This window comes from Hyperolius riggenbachi, chromosome 4, assembly GCF_040937935.1.
Source record: "Hyperolius riggenbachi isolate aHypRig1 chromosome 4, aHypRig1.pri, whole genome shotgun sequence".
In the NCBI taxonomy this organism is placed as follows: domain Eukaryota; kingdom Metazoa; phylum Chordata; class Amphibia; order Anura; family Hyperoliidae; genus Hyperolius; species Hyperolius riggenbachi.
The window spans coordinates 363,173,661-363,192,801 of record NC_090649.1 but is presented as its reverse complement, the minus strand read 5'-3'; the positions used below and the strand labels follow the sequence as shown (position 1 = coordinate 363,192,801).

Genomic DNA, 19,141 nt, shown 5'->3' with positions numbered 1-19,141 from the left:
TTTTCAATTGGGGAGTGATCGATCGATTGCCATATCGATCTGTGATGGCTAGATTTTCCTGTGTGTCATTTATGTAAGTTTATAAAGCTGCTAGTGGAAACTATAGTAGGAAGATTATATCGGAGAAGGCTTAGTACTGTGAGTGATTCTCTAGATTATGTGTTGGAAACAAGCCATTGAAAATGTTCATTTGGTAATCAGACATAGAATTGGGTGTGGACTACTGTTCCCCATAAGCAACAACTGGCTATGGCTGGTAGATGAAAACACTAATGGGCCAGATACATTTTTATGCTATGCAATGCATAGGGTTTCTTGTTCCACCCATTAGGGACTGAAACATCTTTTGTGCATTCTGGACATGGGTTTATTCATCATTAAATCTAATTGTAAACGGTAATTTCACTAACTGAAATCGAGCCATGCCGCACAGTGGTGTGATTTCGATGGGAACTGTATGCTAATCTGTTTGCTATTGATTTATGCTAGCCATACATTGATCAAGTTAAGTGTGATTCCTGGTTCGATCTCTGTTTCCATGGATTATTGATGGAATGATAATCGAACTGTTCACCTTACATTACAAGTGATATCTGTTGGATTCTTTGGGGATTATTGGTTGCATATCAATCTATAATCATTTTGAAACACTTCAAATACTTTATCATTAGTGATTGTTTGTTATCCTACATCATTCCGTGCTCAGTGCCGCACCACATAATCAGTTTGGACAACTGGATTGGAACTTTCTAATTTGTCACATTTTGGTCAACCAAACCCTAAAATCAGCAGAATAAATTTCAGACAATAACTGCCAAATCTTGTATGTTAAAATTAGGCAAAAGGCACTGCATGGCACATATTGATCATGTATTGGGCATATACCTATAGTATATACATTAGAAATTCAAAGCATTACTGGAAGTACATATAATTTATCTAAGTAAAGAAAAGTACCATTGTCACTTTCAGCTACTTTTTATTATTCTCTACGCCTACGACATAATAGTAGAATGGTTTGTAAAAGTCATAATTTGCAGTAATTAATCCAGTCTCCAGTGTGTGTACATCTACTGAATAGACAAAGGCACACTACAAAATCACACGCATGTACAATATATATTTTCCTTCACTGAGGCCAGACATTTAATTATGTACTGAAGACTTTACAGCCATTCAACTGATACTTCAGAAACTTTACAAGATATACAAAAATGAACCATGGTATTTGCACTTAATCCCTTTGAATTGTCATTGACAGCCATAAAATGTCTGGTCTCAAATAACTTGTGAATTCATCATGCCCTTTACTATTTTACCTTCTAATGTAAATGTATGGTACTGCAGGAAAGGAGTGCCTTCATCAATGCATTAATAGCTAGCAGCTTGCCGATTGCACAAGGAAACATATGAACTGCAGCCCATTCAGCTACACAGTTCAGCTTTACCCAGCCCAACAAGGCAAACTTTAATATGCTATCATGGCATGCATGCAGAGTTCACAAGTCACACCATTTCTATTCTTTCTTCCTTTTTAATCAAATAAAAAAAACAGATACTAGTAAGCCAAATTAATAGCATCTTCCTTTATTGAATGATATTTCCGGTGCATTTTGATTTGCTGCAAATGAATCAAGTGCAGTGCAGCTTTTATTGGTGTTTCAGTGCTGTTCCCCGATTCCCCTAACCAGTCTCCTTGACATAAATCTCAATTTACCATAACCTCCCTCCTTAGCCTTAACTCTTTTCTGATACCTAGCCCCAACCGTTCCCCATTGTTATCCACTTTCTGACTTATAACCCAAACCTCATCCTCTGCTTCTTCCTGATATATTACCCTAATCTCCATTCCCTATTGAAACCGCTTCCTGAGGCTTAACACTAGTTAACAAAACTAACCTTCCCCTATGCTTTCCTCTGCAATTAACACTCCAAAACAAAACCTAACCCCAACTGAAACTCTCATTTTATCATCTTCACCCCTGGTGCTGAATCCAAGCGACATCTTCCAAGCACTGATATTAGCCTGCCAGCACCAAAATCAATAGTACTGCAGCCTGCTTCATGTATTTTACCAATTTCTCCACTTTTAATTTACATCCGTCAACTGTTCATGGGTGCAGCATGAGGAGGATATTTCATAGAGAAAGCTTGTACATATGCTAGGCTTAAATAATGACAATAGTAATGCATTATGCTGCATATGTCAGGCATGAGCTTCCTGGGAGCTGGAAGGTCACATCAGTCAGCTGCCACTGTCTAGGTCTATTTGACAATTACAGGCATTTGTAAGTGATATGGTCCCAAGAGAATCCATCTCAGTTAACCCATTCTGTCAGCTATGCATTAGTTGCAGTATCAGGTAACAGGAGATGCTGTTTATCATATCTCGAATGCCTTGAAGCACCCTTAGATATAGATATTAGATAAAATGCTAACTAATAAATCATTTGATGCATTGTTGGCAAGTTTTTTAGTACATGTCTATATAGTAGAGTCAGAAAAGCTGTTTGCCGATAAAATGATTAGCAGTAAAGTATTATACCTTGTTAGCTATCAGTGAAAGCAATACGTTTTGAATCAGGTAATAACATTTATTAACTAACTTAGAAGAAATTCTTCTAAGTTAGCCAATAAATGGTATCATCCTGATTCAAAACTTTCCAAATATGATTGTCTGCATCTGATTTTTCATACACGTATAGATTTGTTATGTTTGGAGAAGTAAAGGATAGCTTAAAGAAGGGTTTTATCCACCATCAATTATTAGTATTGCTTTCTATCCTTTCGGAGAGAGATACCCTCACTTTCTGGCCTTGGTATTATAGGGCACCTGAAGTGAGAGCTATATGAAGGCTTCCATATTACTTTATTTTTAAACAATACAAGTTGCCTGGCTGTCTTGCTGATTCTCTGCTACTAATGCTTGCAGCCAAAGACGCTGAACGAGCATGCAGATAAGATGTTTCTGACCAAAACTTCACTGGATTTGGCCGATACTTATCAGAGCCGGTTTAAGGGGCCCTGGGGCAAACTTAAGTGGGCCCCCCAACGCCGATAGTTCCCCCCCACGATAGCCCCCCACTTTCCCCACCAATAGACAATACTCTACTTCTCCCTGGGGCCCCTGCACACTAGCTGTATTAATCAGTGGCTCATTTGTCCCGGTGGGCGGTGGCTGCACTGCCCTTGCAATCTTCAACCACGCTGTCTGCCTCTTCTCTATCCGACATGTGTTATGTGTAAACATGTGCCGAATAGAGAGGAGGCGGAAAGCGTGGTTGAAGAATGCACGGATGGTGCACCCGCCGCCTGCTGGGAAAAGTGAGTATACAGCTAATGTACAGGGGCCTTGTGGAGCAGTGCGGGAGACAACTTGCCAGGGGCCCCTGCAGAGGTTGGGGAACCTGAGGCAAGCGCCAGCCCTAATGCTTGTTTCAGGTGGGTGATTCAGACACTACTGATGCATTAAAGACCATCAGAATGCCAGGCAACTGGTATTGATTAAAAGGAAATAAATATGTCAGCTTCCATATCCCTCTCACTTCAGGTGCCCTTTAAAAAGAAAAATTATGATGGGAGTGGATGAGCCGCTGATATCTGTGCAGATTTTCCCTCATTCTCTCTATCTGACACAGCTCAGGGGAACAGCAGGCAGGTGTTTATGGTTTGCAGTGTATTGTAGTGGGCACCAGACACACAATGGGCATGCGCTTTGCATGGGCCCTTTCATACATAATCATTGTGGTGCTGGGTTCCGGCCTACAATGCAACCCTGCACCTTTTTTCAAGCAGAGTGTGTGTTGACATTTATTTTATAATTGTCACACATTCACACCTGGACCACAATGAACAATGTAACATATGTATGTGTGCTATGTATATATGTACATAGACCCTTCCAGTTGTATGCTTCCATAATTGGAGGCCTCCTATGGTTTGGGTGTAGTTTGACAACACCATGGCACTTTTCACCACATTATCATAATTTCTTTCCTGTTATTTGGCAACCTGTAATTTTTCCCTAAAACATAATATTCCATAGAATTAAACCCTTCCTGACAACGAACCCTATTCTTCTTACAGCTGAATTATTGTTTTAAGAAATCATTGCAGTTTGTTACTCATCCTCTTTTAGTCTACACTTAGGTCCATTAAATAGGGAGAGCAACTGATATAGGTTCATATGCAATTAACTTTTTCTCCTAAGTTTTCTCCTGGGAGGTAATTTTTCATCTACTCTTTAAAATAGCTTTTCAGCACTTTGCAATTGAAAAAGTACCAAAAAGTAGGCGACAAGACACAGAACATTTATATTGCACTCTTCTCCTGGTGGACTCAAAGCCCCAAAGTTGCAGCCACTAGGATGCGCTCAGTAGGTGGTAGAAGTGTTGAGGCTCGTACATACGTGCAATGAATCTACCCAACTATCTTCTAAACTCGGTCTGTTGGATGATAGTTGGGTATGTGTATGCTGGTCAAGACAATACATCCAACTGATAACAGGCGGTCTGCCCAACCTAACCGGAGGATAAACCTGACCAACTATCATGCAGGTTGGTCATGTGTGTACAAGTAGTTTGAACAACCTGATGCTTTTGAATGCGGACGTGTTGGTGCACACGCAGTATTTATATATTTCAATCAGTTGGTTGTTCAGTTGATCAGCGCTTGTGTACATACTTGTCGCCTAAACAGAAAATTGTGTGGGCGATCATTTTGTGCGGTTGGTTGTGTATTAAGTGGCACGTATTTTTTGAGCCTTAGGGAGTCTTGCCCAAGGTCTCCTCACTGAATAGGTGCAGGCTTACTGAAAAGGCAGAGCTGAGATTTGAACCCTGGTCTCCTGTGTCAGAGGCACACAAAGTACATTCAAAAATATTTTGAGTATTTTCTTGCTTGCTGGTGGTTTAAAGGGCATTGAAACATGTATGAATATCCATGCTTGATGTGACAGATAGTTCTGTCTATTGTACTTTTATCATTGTAAATAATCTTATTTGTCGGTTCTGAAAGACAGGGCCATGGGCCATTGAAGGATACCAGAGGTGATGTGACGTGATGAGATAGAGATGTTTATGTATAGTGCCAAGCATTCACATAACTATACTGTGTTCCTTTTTTTTTCTTTCCCTGCCTGCAAGAGTTAAACATCAGGTATGTAAGTGGCAGTTCCTGTCTGAGTCGGGACTGGGTCAGACTACAGTGTGACCCTCACTGATAAGAAACTATAAAACACTTTCCTAGCAGAAAATGGCTTCTGAGAGCAGAAAAGAGATACAAAGGGTCAATAGTTCACAGATTTTAGCTTTGGCATACTTCAATGAATGTGTCATTAAGCAAAAACATTAAAACAGTAAAACATTTTAAAAGCAGATTTAACCACTTGCCGACCAAGTGATTTCCCATTGATCTGTGCTGAGTGGGCTCTACAGCCCCCAGCACAGATCGTATTGCAGGCAGGGCGATCAGATTTCCCCCTTTTTTTCCCCACTAGGGGGATGTCTGCTGTGCCTTGCGGGGGGGTGGGGCGCTCCTCAAAGCATGGTGGCGTAGTGGTTAGCTCTCTCGCCTTGCAGCGCTGGGTCCCTGGTTCGAATCCCAGCCAGGGCACTATCTGCAAAGAGTTTGTATGTTCTCTCCGTGTCTGTGTAGGTTCCCTTCGGGCGCTCCGGTTTCCTCCCACATTCCAAAAACATACGGATAAGTTAATTGGCTCCCCCTAAAATTGGCCCTAGACTACAGTACTTACACTACATAATATAGACATATGGCAACGGTAGGGATTAGATTGTGAGCTCCTTTGAGGGACAGTTAGTGGCAAGATATATATATACACACTGTACAGCGCTGCGTAATATGTTGGCGCTATATAAATACTAAATAATAATAATAATAATAATACAATTGTTTATTTCATTAGTTTATTTTCACCTCGGGTGGATCCGAGATGAAAAACTAAATATAACAAGTGACTTGTCTATATATCTTATCTAAAGTTTAGATAGTTTACACAGCAAATTTATCTTCAAACAGCTTCAACAATATATTAATATTTTTTCCTGTGATACAATGGGAGCAGACATGTTTTCTGCTTGTCACTATTACACAATTAAGGTGCCCATACACTCGTCAGATTGGCAGCAGATAGATAAGAAATGCATCTGATGATCTATCTGATGCGTTTTTAGAACATTTTTTACCAGGAAAGAATTCCAATAGATTTCATTTTGAAATCTATTGAAATTCGATCTGATGGCATTTTTTTTGCCATCAGATTTCCATTAAGGCCAATGCAAACTGATAAGCAATCTCATCAGATCGACCTAAATTTTCCACCCTGCAAGTTCGATGGAAATCCATCGAAATCGATCGAAATCGGCCGTCGATCGGTCGATTGGCCAACCGATTTGCAATCGATTGATCGATCGATCGGGATCGATCGGTCGGCCAGAAAATCGGCTGAGTGTATGGGCTGCTTTACACACACAGGCAAGCTTATCTGTATCTAGGCATGCTAATCTGCATATTCTGTGAAAACTCCACTCTTATCTCCTCCATTACACAGGCAACTGATCTGTATCTGCACTGCAGCTCTCAGATTGTGAAAACTCTGCCTCTGAAATCTGCATGCAGTAAAAAATGGCGCAGGGGAAAAAATGGCGCACCGATAAATGTATCATAAAACGCTATTTACCGTTTTAATGTTAATACATTAAAACGGTAAATAGTGTTTTAAGATACATTTATCGGCGGATCGGTGCGCCGTTAGAAAAAGCAGAGGGGCTTCACTACAGCTACAGCCTCACGTTCCCGGTAATCCTTGCTAGCGTCCAAATCCATGGCAACAGAGGAATCCGAGGCAGCCTCTGCTACGGTAGATGTTTCCCCAGTCCGCCCGGCCAATAAGGAGCACAAAGGAGGAGGGCAGAGGCACAGACGTTCCACAGACACTTGCTACTACGGACACCAGTAGTTAATTACTATTTTCTAACAAGTTCCTGCAGCTCACTTAGCACAGCGCTAAGGGTACAGACTAGGGACAAAGTTTTGCAGGTTCGAATCTGCTCTTCACTGCCTTTTTTTTTTTTTAAGAAAACGGCACTATTGTAATATTATTGTAACGTTTTTTAAATAAAAGTGTGACTGCAGAATAAGGATAAGAGATAAAGAATTGGTGGCTGGAAACTGACCAACAATAGCGGTGATTAGTCAGAGAAAAGTCACTTCTCTGACTAATCACCGCTATTGTTGGTCAGTTTGCAGCCACCAATTCTTTATCTCTTAAGGTCCGTACACACGCCGGCGGATCGCTCAGAAACAGCCGTATCAGTCTGACGACAGAGCGTACACACGCCGGACTGTCGCTGGCACGCCCACCCAGCGGGAGGCAACGACGGACCCGTCGTTGCCTAAAGTCCGGCGTGTGTACGGACCTTTATCCTTATTCTGCAGTCACACTTTTATTTAAAAAAGGTTACAATAATATTACAATAGTGCCGTTTTCTTAAAAAAAAAAAAAAAAAAAAAAGGCAGTGAAGAGCAGATTCGAACCTGCAAAACTTTGTCTCTAGTCTGTACCCTTAGCGCTGTGCTAAGTGAGCTGAAGGAACTTATTAGAAAATAGTAATTAACTACTGGTGTCCGTAGTAGCAAGTGTCTGTGGAACGTCTGTGCCTCTGCCCTCCTTCTTTGTGCTCCTTATTGGCCGGGCGGACTGGGGAAACATCTACCGTAGCAGAGGCTGCCTCGGATTCCTCTGTTGCCATGGATTTGGACGCTAGCAAGGATTACCGGGAACGTGAGGCTGTAGCTGTAGTGAAGCCCCTCTGCTTTTTCTAACGGCGCACCGATCCGCCGATAAATGTATCTTAAAACACTATTTACCGTTTTAATGTATTAACATTAAAACGGTAAATAGCGTTTTATGATACATTTATCGGTGCGCCATTTTTTCCCCTGCGCCATTTTTTCCTGCTCCCCTGAAATCTATAGCTAGTAACACCTTTTTTACCTGCCCAGACTGAAATCCCACAATCCTTTGCAAGCACCAAGGCACTCTGGAGAAGCTGTGGGTGTGGCTTGTTTAGTTTATAGGAAATTAGGGTATTAAAACAAAACAAAACAAGTATTTGGCTTGAGGAATGCCCTATAAACTATATGTAAGGAACACAATTATGCAAGGAGTAAAAGTTCATCTCGGATCCACTTTAATGTCATTTTATATGGTCATAGTTGCTAGCATTAGACTGCACAGCAAGTATAGGAAGTACAGTGAGGGACCTGCAAAACAGACATTCCAATATGGTGTTGTATTGTTTCTTTTAAGAATTACAATGAATTGCCTGTGTAGCACAGAGGGCTTTACTTCTCTTCACTCGCTTCACTGACCTAAGGAGTATAGCCCTTCACTGCTGGCAGAGGCACAGGGAGGGGCCCCATTCACACACCATGGAAAAGCCTTCACAACAGGGAAAGCTTAATACCATTCATTTGTGAAGAGCTGAATGTGAAGCGTCCTTGGGGAAGGTGTTCTCACCATTTGTTACATGGGCACAGCAAAACTATTACTTCATAAGGAGAATTTGAATCTGTTCAGGGAGGAATCTGGAGAGGATAATCTCCATTCAGTAATAATGCCAGAAAAAGGGTATTACCAGCTGTAGTAAGATGTCAGGAGAAGCAGTTAAACCCAGTAGTCAGTAACATTTTATTAGCTAGTGATGGATAAAACAGCACCCGTTACATAGTTCAACTTTTGACTCATTTTTTTCCCATTATTTGTATGGTGCTATGGAAGATGTTGTCTCTCTGCAAATCAATAATACAGAACCCCCAGATAGCTCACGGTGACCCAGAATCACTAGAAATGTATAGGGAAATTGCCAAACACAAATTGCGAACCGCAATCTCGATCTTGCTACAATTTGCATGGTGGTTCAACAGAACAAGAATGACGTCACGATTGCCCCCAAAGAGCTGCATGCAGCACGTTTGCGATCTATACAAATCGCAAATGCTGCAGTGAGAATGATCCTATATACATTAGCAACAGCGCTTTGCTGGTTGCCGGTGATCAGCAAAGCGCTGAAGTGTGAACCTCCCCTAAAAGAGACCGAAAAGCCTTCCTACTACAAAGCAAAGCTGAGTGTAATTTGCCTTTTTAAAACAGAAGTTGTTTGTAAAAATTCAGCTTTAAGTGAGCAACTGTGGTTTCCCATGATGCTTCAGGAGCATAAAGAGATCATTTACATATTCAAGAGTGATGCTTCATGCAGTGACGTAACTAGAAATCACTGTGCCCCCCTGCAAAACTTTGGATGGGGCCCACTCTCCCCCCCAATTCTGCTTTCTGCACAGGTAAACTGAGAACCCATGCTATTCAGTTGGCTAGTGCAACAATGCAGCACTACAGGCATTTTTTTCTATCAATTACATTAGCTTCTGTGATAAAACATGCATGTTTTCACACATACAGACTCACATGGTGTGCAGAACACTCACTCTGTCCATCTCTGATGGAGCAGAACTGGCTCTGCAGACTTCTGCAGCATCAAGACAAGACAAATAACATTTGTAGCTCGCTTTTCTCCTGGTGGACTCAAAGCGCCAGAGCTGCAGCCACTAGGACGTGCTCTATAGGAAGTAGCAGTGTTAGGGAGACTTGCCTAAGGCCTCCTACTGAATAGGTGCTGGCTTACTGAACAGGCAGAGCCAAGATTCGAACCCTGGTCTCCTGTGTCAGAGGCAGAGCCCTTAACCATTACACCTTCCAGTCACTACAGTACAGAGCACTTGGGGAGGGGTAGAGAGGCTGGGGGTAGAGCAGTGCTGTACACAAGTCCCTGCTGAACACTGACTAAGGACTGTCTACAAAACTTTGTATGATTTATTATCAGTGGCTGAGCAGATGCAGTCATTAGAAAATTTGTGCAGAGAGCAGAAAGCTTTTTTCTTTCCGTCCCCTTAGTTGTCAGTCTCTCAGTACAGGGAAAATAAACTTCTCTCCCCACGGGGCCCCTTGCGGCTTCTGGGCTCCTCTGCGGATGCACCTATCTGCTTTCATGATAGATGTTTATCCAGTTGTGGTTAATGTAATACTGAGGCTGGACTGTGCACTCCCCTCTGCTGCTGAGTCCCATGACAGTCACATGGAATGCTATGGTGGTAGTTATGTCTTGAACATCCCTTGACCTAGTTGCTACAATTATTCTTATGTTTGTTGGAACACTTTCTTGATCAATTTCCCAAAAAGTACACAATCGAACCGGAATGTCAAAGCAATATAGATGTGCATTTAATAGCTGTCTCGTCTGATCTTTTGTCCCCAGCAGCCTGTATCAAGCATACAAGCCCAACTTACAGCTTAGCTGCCTTTAAAGTCACACAGGATCGTCCACCAGCAGCATCTCCCTGCATTCTATCACCCAGTTGAGGAGAGGTACTCCCCAAACTCATCTTTCAGTCTTCACTTTTCTGTCTGCCCACTCTTTTTACTTCTCACTCATCTTCCTGACTACTGTATCCACTCCTCACTCATCTTCCTGCCAACTCTCTCCATTCCTTACTAATCTTCCTGCCTACTCTCTCCTCGCCTCACTCACCTTCCTTCCCACTTTCTCCAATCCTTACTTACCTTCCTGCCCACTTAGTCCAACCCTCACTCTTCTGCCTTCCTACTCTCCCCACTCATCGTCCCACCCACTCTCTCTTACCCTCACTTGTTTTCCTGCACTTATCCACTCCTCACTCTTCTTCCTGCCTACTCTCTCCACTCCTCACTTATCTTCATGCCCACTCTTTCCACTCCTCCCTCATCTTCCTGACTACTCTCTGCACTCCTCACTCACCTCCCTTCCCACTTTTCTTACTCTTTAAGTCACATTAGGGTAATTCTTATGTGAACCAAGAGCACCTAAACAAGATGTAGGGAGAGACCAAGAGCCCAATGGTGTTAGGTATATGGTATATGGATAATGTAGGTGTGTGAGGCATTATACTCACCAAGGTGGGTATGTAGGGAGAGACCAAGAGCCCAATGGTGCATTATTGTTAAGTATATGGATAATGTGGGCGTGTGAGGTATTATACTCACCAAGGTGGGTTGCAGATCCTGGCAACCACCATATAGGCCTGTGGGAAATTAACCATCCCCACTTGTTTCTTCGGATACTGGATGGTCACTCTCTTGTCGTTCTTTATAGTTTCCAGAGAAACTGCAAAGCTGCTACCTCTAAAGGAGGTCTGACTGTATAAGTAGGTAAGATGGAGGCACCCAATGCCACTAGACTAGTCTAATTGTTTAAGTTGTGTTTTTGAATAAATAATTATCCAGTTGAACTGGTGTCCTTATCTTCTGGAGAGGGAAGCAATTACCTTCCTCCTTTTTTTAATATTGGTCGTCGATACATTATTTTTCTATGTATTTATTTATACAGCGCCAACATATATTGATGTATTGGGTGCCTCCATCTTACCCACTCTTCACTCATCTTCCTGACTACTCTCTCCACTCCTCACTCATCTTCCTGCTTTAGGGTCAAACAGAAGCAGCACATTCTGCTGCCAATCCCATAAGCATGTTCTGGTAAATGGAGAGAGGAAGGGGGGTGACAAGCAGGGGAAGAGCACGTGGTGACCTATGTAGGGAAGAGCAATAAAAGACAATGGCACACATTCATTATTTGCTGTTCAACAATGGATTTCTAAATAACATCACCTGACAGTTGTACTCATGGTAAATATAGTACAATCCTTTCTAACAATAACGTAGAAATCTTGGAGCTAGTATCAGAAACTTAATCACTTCCACTGTACTGTGTTATAATTGTTCGAAAGATTTGTCTTCTCGGGTTACTTGTATTTGCATTTGCTTAAGCCTTGTACATTTGGAAGAGAAAATTGGTTTGAATCATCTGACAAATTATAGATTTTGCCTTTTCGGACAATTGGCTTAAAAAATGTAGACGAAAAATTATTCTGCCCAATCCGACTGGTGGATCAATTCAGACTGTTGGGCAGATATGTTTGTATAAGTCAAACAACATTGTTCCAGAGCATGTGCATATGTCATGTGAAATGCCACTTGATCACATCAATATGTGTGGACAAAGTAATTTAAACTACTTGTCATTTCTTTTTGCCATGAAGTGTCATTTGCATTACGTCACTCATTTGTGTGCACCTACTTTTATCTAGTGTGTGTTTTATGGACCATATTATTTTGCAACTTGTGATCCTACCAAATAGCATCCTGAGACAACAACTCCCTTTGAACAGTGCTTGATTAAAATTCGCATATATTTGTTGTGTTCTAGTTCTATGTTCTAGTTCAAATTATAATGCTAGGCCTTCCTTAATACATTTTTTTATCGGATTTCAAATTATTTTGTCTCCACTATCTGTGACATCTGCTGTTACATATCCGCATATGAGTTTTGCCACCAAAAGCAGTCATGATCTTTTCGGGCGAAAATATTGAGTATGTTGTGTAATCGGCCAAGTCAGAAAAACCTTGGCTAGAATTTTTGTAGCTTTCTGCTCTATGAGCTCAGGGGACAATCAGGTGTTCGTTGTTGCTAGTTTTAAGACTAGACGTGAGGTACTTAAAGAGCCTGCAAGCAAAGGGAATTCTACTGGTGGATAGAAACACTGATGACAAGTGTAGCCAGAGGAGAGTATTATTCTAGCACTACATCCTGCACCTCTAGCAATCTATGAGTAGATTTGACCAAGAGACAGATCTCTTTCTGATCAAAGCTGATCAGAGAGACAGAGAGAAATCTATTGGCTGTCCATATGCCACAGGCCGATTCCCAATCGATTTCATCATAAAATCTTTTGAGAATCAGCCTTGTGATGCCACCTCTTCTATTCTGTCCCCTCAAATGTTAGATATCCTGTCTCCAAATGTCCAGCTGCTCCCTAAAGCCCATTGTACTTCTGAATTGGCGCCCCTCATGCCTGCCAGTGTTTGACATTTACAAACACGCCCTGTGTGCTATATTCCACTATGCGGATGCACAAATATGGCGGAGTCTTGGTGGACACTTGGGGGCAGCGGACAAGTACAGTATTTACATGCAAGGGCACCTAGGGGACATCTAACATTTGGGGGTACAGCAGCCGGGGGGAGTCCATCGCATTCATCAGTAATCAACGCACACCCGATTTACCACATCAGCTCAAGATTTCCCAACATTTCTGATTGATACTTTTGACCATTTTTGGCCAAAATTGCTGAAATCGTCGATTAGGCATGCTTGTTGCGGGACCAATTTTCATCCAATTCAATAATACTCGAAGGGGATGGTCGATCGGCTGCAAAATTAACAGACGAATATCCAACTTTACTGTTGTTGCTCACAGTTCAAACAGAAATATAATATCTGTGTCTGTAGTACACTTTTAAAGTATAATATTTGAGGAGGAGAACTGACAGACGATAAATCGTTAATTGTGGAATTGTATTTTGTAGCTACTGGTTGTTAATAATCCAGTAATTGCTGTTCTGCGGATGAGTGCAATTTTCTATGATGATTAATAATATAATAGAATAATGAATGAATCTTCCCAGCTTGGAAAATGCCAGTTCCTGTGACTTCATATTATTTGGACATTATATATTTATCACACCAGGGTGTGGCCGGCAACATACAGAAGTGAAACTACAGCCCAAACATTCATTGTTAGAACATTCTCCATTGTGTAAAATGAGGCTTCCATAGCTAAGTGTTATGTCTTGAAATGCTCATACCATAACGAGGTGTAGTTGAGTTCAAGCAGTTTCAGGGGTTAAGGTTAGGTGTCCACAGGCACCCACCAGATGTACCTATAAAAATGGCGCAGGAAAAAATAGCGACAGAGACTGCCCGTAGTAGAATATCGGTAAAATTAATTCCTATAGAAAAATATTGGTAATCTTTACCGATATTATACTATGACCTAACTCTAGCATTATACATTGCCTGCTCCTGGCGATCAAGATCGGTGTCTGCTCAGGGTCTAGGAAAACATTTGCATCTGGAATAACTCTTTAATCGCTTGATAGCCTTAGCATTTATAACAGGGAAAATATCTGCAGGAAAAATAATAATAATTGAACAGCTTTTTACTGAAATACAGAGCCAGGATATTTTGCTGGAAACTGAGATTTAACAACTTTCTTAAGGTCCTTACACACACTCATCTAAAGTCACCGCAAACAAACAACTTTGTGGAAATGACTTTACTGGCAACAAGGACAAATGACAAAGTATTTCCAATGACATTGTCCGCACATCAATATTTCAAATGACCAACACATTTAAATACAGTGTGGAGGCAGAAGTGACATTATGCACAACATGTGCGCGTTCTGTAGAAAAATGTTATTTAAATTACATTGTACACTCGTAGCTGCACTGTATCTGCCCAACAGTGCGCGTAGCTGCACTGTATCTGCCCAACAGTCCGAGTTTGTTCACGGGATGGAACAGGCAGATATCATACACTTGTTGTTGTCATCTAGGTACATTTTTTTACACGATTGTCGTCAATCTTTGCAAAATCTGTAGTTTGTCGGATGTATCAAGTGATTTTTGTTGAACATGTGTACATATCTTTACTGTATTGCAATACATTTAAAGTAGCAGTATGTACAAGTTCTAGATTTTCATCACTAGAGTGTTGTTGGGGACAATCATTTGATATCATCTAGTGTGAAAATTTAGCATCAGTACAGCTGACCCATGGCATCGCTTCCTGATAGAAAAATACAGCACTGTGATGAGTTGCTTGTCCTATTGTCTTCCTGAAACCCAAATAACTGTGGAACATGACAGACACCTTTTTAACAGTGGTTCTTTAGCATAAGGAAATTACTTCCAAAGGAAGTATTGGATTGGTGTTGAACCATTTGCTGACTTGATAATGAGTTTACCAGATTTGAAGCTGTTTGTTTAGCCTGGAAGTAAACAGGCCAGATAGAGCAAGTCACCTGGAATAATGAAACAGTTAATAGAAATGCAAACCACATTCTTGTCTTGAGTATTTAATCACTTATGCCACTGTACTAAAGCTGCCCATAGACATTTGTGTTGACAGTCTCTGAGCCTGGCCACTTATACTCTATTATCAAGTCTTCAGCTATGTTCAGACTTTAGATTTACTTGCCAGAAAAGAACATTTATGATCATCCTGGGTGGAAATCTTGTACATGCACAGATATCCTCCGACGTCACTGACAAGTTTTTTTGGTCTTGAAGGACTTCTCTCTTAAAGCCTCACACACATAAAAGGCATGTTGCCAGAGAGGGATTGGGACTCTATCCCTCGGATTACAGTGCGAGACCGAGGCTGTACAGATACATAGCCAGCCTTTAGGCCAACAACACATTCTGTTGATATTCACGGTGGAGGGGAGAGTGCACAGAGTAGGGCACAAGGAGTTTCACAGAGTGGGCAAGGTAAGTGGGAAGAATAATGCCCTCGGTCAGCGCTCGGCCAAGTTGATCTGTCAGACGGATCACTCAAAGGGGCCACTGTTCACATGGTAGATTCTCAGTAGAGGCCGTCATTATCAGCCACCTTGGCTGAGTTTAATCTGGCTTCACAGTTCACAGTGCTCAATTGTGTTGCATGTCAATTTACTGCCCATACAATCCTGTAGGCCTGTTCACAATACTGCGTTGTAACGGATCACATTATTCTAACTCACTGCATGCAGAATTTGTATTAAAGTCCATGTCTAGTTTACATTGCAGTTCACACCCATTGTAATGCGTACGTTATGCAACTGACCATTCTGGACCTTGCCTTAGCCATCTAAATATGTTACACGGTCCTTGGTTGAGGTGGCCATTCAGACCTCTGATGAGAGTCTAGCATGTGTATGTCTATTGATTGGAAAGACGTCAAATCTCTTGCATTGATTTTCACTGCATTGATTTTCAGTAGATTTCCTGCTAATAACTATTGCAAATTGATGTGTGGTGTGTGGTAAGAATTGATCCCTCTCTGATCAGATTTTCCAATCTGAGAAGAATCAATTGTTTTTCCACATTGGGTGGCATGGTGTATGGCTATCTTTAGCCCTCTGGTGTTAAACCAGGATAAAATTATTATTATTATTATTATTATTTATTGAGCGCCAGCATATTCCATAGCACTGTACAATCTGCAAAATATACAACAATGGGAAAGAGCATAGATATATGAGCAGTTCAAACGATACAAACAGTTGTTGTGTAGTTTGAATAACATCACCAATACTGATAGACGCACATTTGATAAATTGCACAGAAACAGTAAACAAAAGGGGGAGGTCCCTGCCTTTGCAAGCTTGCAATCTAGAGGGTATTGGGGTTGAGACACTTAGGGAGTAGACAAAGGAGTTAGCAGATGAGGCATTGAAACTTGTCTGAAAAGGTGTGTTTTGAGGGTACGTTTGAAAATTGCTCAGTGTGTGTTTGGGTTTTGGATCTTTAGGCTGTACAAATTTCTGGCTGTGTGATAATTGTTAATAGTGATGAGCACAAATTTCGCAAACCGTAGTTGTAATTTCGATGCAAAATTTTTAATGCAACATTTTGGGAAAATTTGTAATAAATTTTGCATGTAAATGTAATCCATCCATAATTTTGCTAAAATTCACGTAATTTCGTGCCGACTTTGGTGGTTAATACATTTTCAAAAAGGCCTTGTACTTTTTGGAAAAATAGATTTTAAAAATGCAAAAGAAAATATGGCTTTTAAACTAATTTTTCTGAGTTTAAAATCATTTTTCCTTGCATTTTTAAAATCAGTTTTCTCAAAAACTACAAGGTCTTTTTGAAAAAAATCATTTTTTTAACTTGTTCCCTATATTCTCCTTAACGTATGTAGCAATTGTGGTAGCTATAGCATGTATGAGGGCTATTCTATTTACTGCTAAATTCGGGACAAAATTATGCAAATATTTACGTGAAATTAAGAATGTGTATACGAAATCACTTGAATTTACAAATTATAAGTACGTGTAGGCATAATTGTGAAATTTTACGTAATCGTAATTAGCTGGTTATGATCATCACTAATTGTTAAAGATGTTCCTGAGATTCTCTAACATTCCAACTATGTAGTGGATCAGTATCTATTTACCCGGGGCTTCCTCCAGCCCCTTTACGCTGACACTTCCAGCACCGCAGCTCTACTCGCAGCCAACCTCGGAGTTGTCCTCTTGCACTGGCGGGGACCCCGGCCGACGGCTGAGATCGAAGCTGCTATGCTGGATGTGTCTGCGGAAAGGGGCTGGAGGAAGCACCGGGTAAGTGGATTGGGGGGCGGGGGAGGGTTTCGCTGATGACTCCTTTAAACAGTTAAAATCTGTATAGATAAGTGTCTACCGGTATTAGCTAGACTTTTGGCTGAATTAAGTGGATTACATGTACTTCGAAATGACTGACTGAAATCTCATCCTTATTACAACTGAATAAATCACCCTGCAGAATTGATAACATAATGTATCTTCTAGAAAAAAACAGTTGATTGGTTGTCCAGTTGATAACTAATCTTTTCTTAGGATATGTATTCCACTTAGTCACACCCAGGGGCGTAGCAATAGGGGGTGCAGCAGTAGCGACCGCATCGGGGCCCTTGGGCCAAAGGGGCCCCGAAGGGCCCTCCCTCAACTACAGTATTAGTTCTCTATTGGTCCTGTGCTCATAATAATCACTTCTATATATACATTGAGTAGTGGTAAACATTAACAAGCTCTTCCCCATCCCCTTCTTGCACCTCTGACACTGTAGCTGCCATTGGCAGGTTTTGGTGCGCCGTATCAATTGTTATGTATAGAGTGCCTGGGGGGCCCCATTGTAAAACTCGCATCGGGGCCCACAGCTCCTTAGCTACGCCACTGGTCACACCTTCATTTTTCTAACCAGTGTTCACCTCCTACTCTGGTCAGGATTCCTGGGAGACTCTATGATAAATGTTTAGAGAAAACTGCCCTGGTCATGAGGTACAGTAGAAGAACTGCACGCTTTGCAAAATGTGGTCTGTAAAGAGCTCTGGAAGGTCCGAGGAGAGGGAAGTTGGGTGTGTACATAGCATATCTGATGAACGTAGAATGCTGGGAATTTCTGGAAAGCATCCAGCTTAGTTCTAGGAATCCCACGGGAGGGTTGTCAACCAGCTCCAGATGTCGACAGGGATGACTTAAGCACATGGAGAGCTATTCACTCAAATGTAGTATCCCTGTAAACCTCTCTATGTGTCTCTGTATCATTTTAACCCCTCCAACTCAAGGTTAGACCTCTTAAAACTGGGAGGTGACGTCAGTACAGTTATTTTACTGTCACAATTAGACTAGAGGACAACTGTATAATCAACATAGTAGCTGATTAAAATAGAAAGAGCACTCTCAAACCATCACAATTTTTTTTTGCTGAAATTTAGAGTTTCAGTATGTAGGATGTACAGCATTCTCGATGCCATACAGTTTTGTGCAACTTTACTTTTACACAGGGCCGGTTCTCTCATAAAGGTGAAACATTTGCATCAAGTGCAAAGATTTTAGGGACAGCATTTTCGTACTGTGTGTACCTTCCTGAGGGGGAATGGACTGGATGAGGTTCAGAGGCATAGATAGGCTTTTCAGCACCTGGGGACAAATACAGTTTTTGCGCCCCCCCCCCCTCTGGACAAATTGGGCATGGCCACGCAGAAGAATGTGGGTGTGGTCATGGGTGGAGCCAAATGCACACATTTTGTTTAGATATGCAGATGTGCCCCCTTACCCCCGTTTAGATAGTCAAATGTGCCCCCCTTTAGATAGCTATATGTGCCTGCCTTACCCTCTTTTAGATAGCCAGCTGTACCCCCTATCGTTAGCCAGGTGTGCCCCCCTTGTTCTGCTGCTGTTAACACTTCTGCACTCCTGCAGAGGGAGGGGGATAAGCAGGGGCACTTTGGGCAGCCAGCGAGCTGCCTCTCACTCACTTGGGGGTGCGGTGGCCATGCTCCGACACACCCCCTTACAGTGCTGCGCCTAGGGGGGACATGTGTTCCCCCTTGCCCACCCATAGCTACGCCTCTGCTGAGGGTGAGCAGTCTGTCACAGACTCACAGCCAGCCAGTGTGCTATTGTGTTGAGCTGCAGGCCTGCATCATGTCATGTGAT

General features: G+C 41.8%; 1 protein-coding gene across 2 annotated transcripts in view; it reads left to right on the top strand.

The window, feature by feature from the left end:
* AKAP12 (A-kinase anchoring protein 12) overlaps positions 1-19,141 on the top strand; it is a 268,251-nt gene that overhangs the window by 216,245 nt on the left and 32,865 nt on the right. The gene's annotated exons all lie outside the window — the stretch shown is intronic.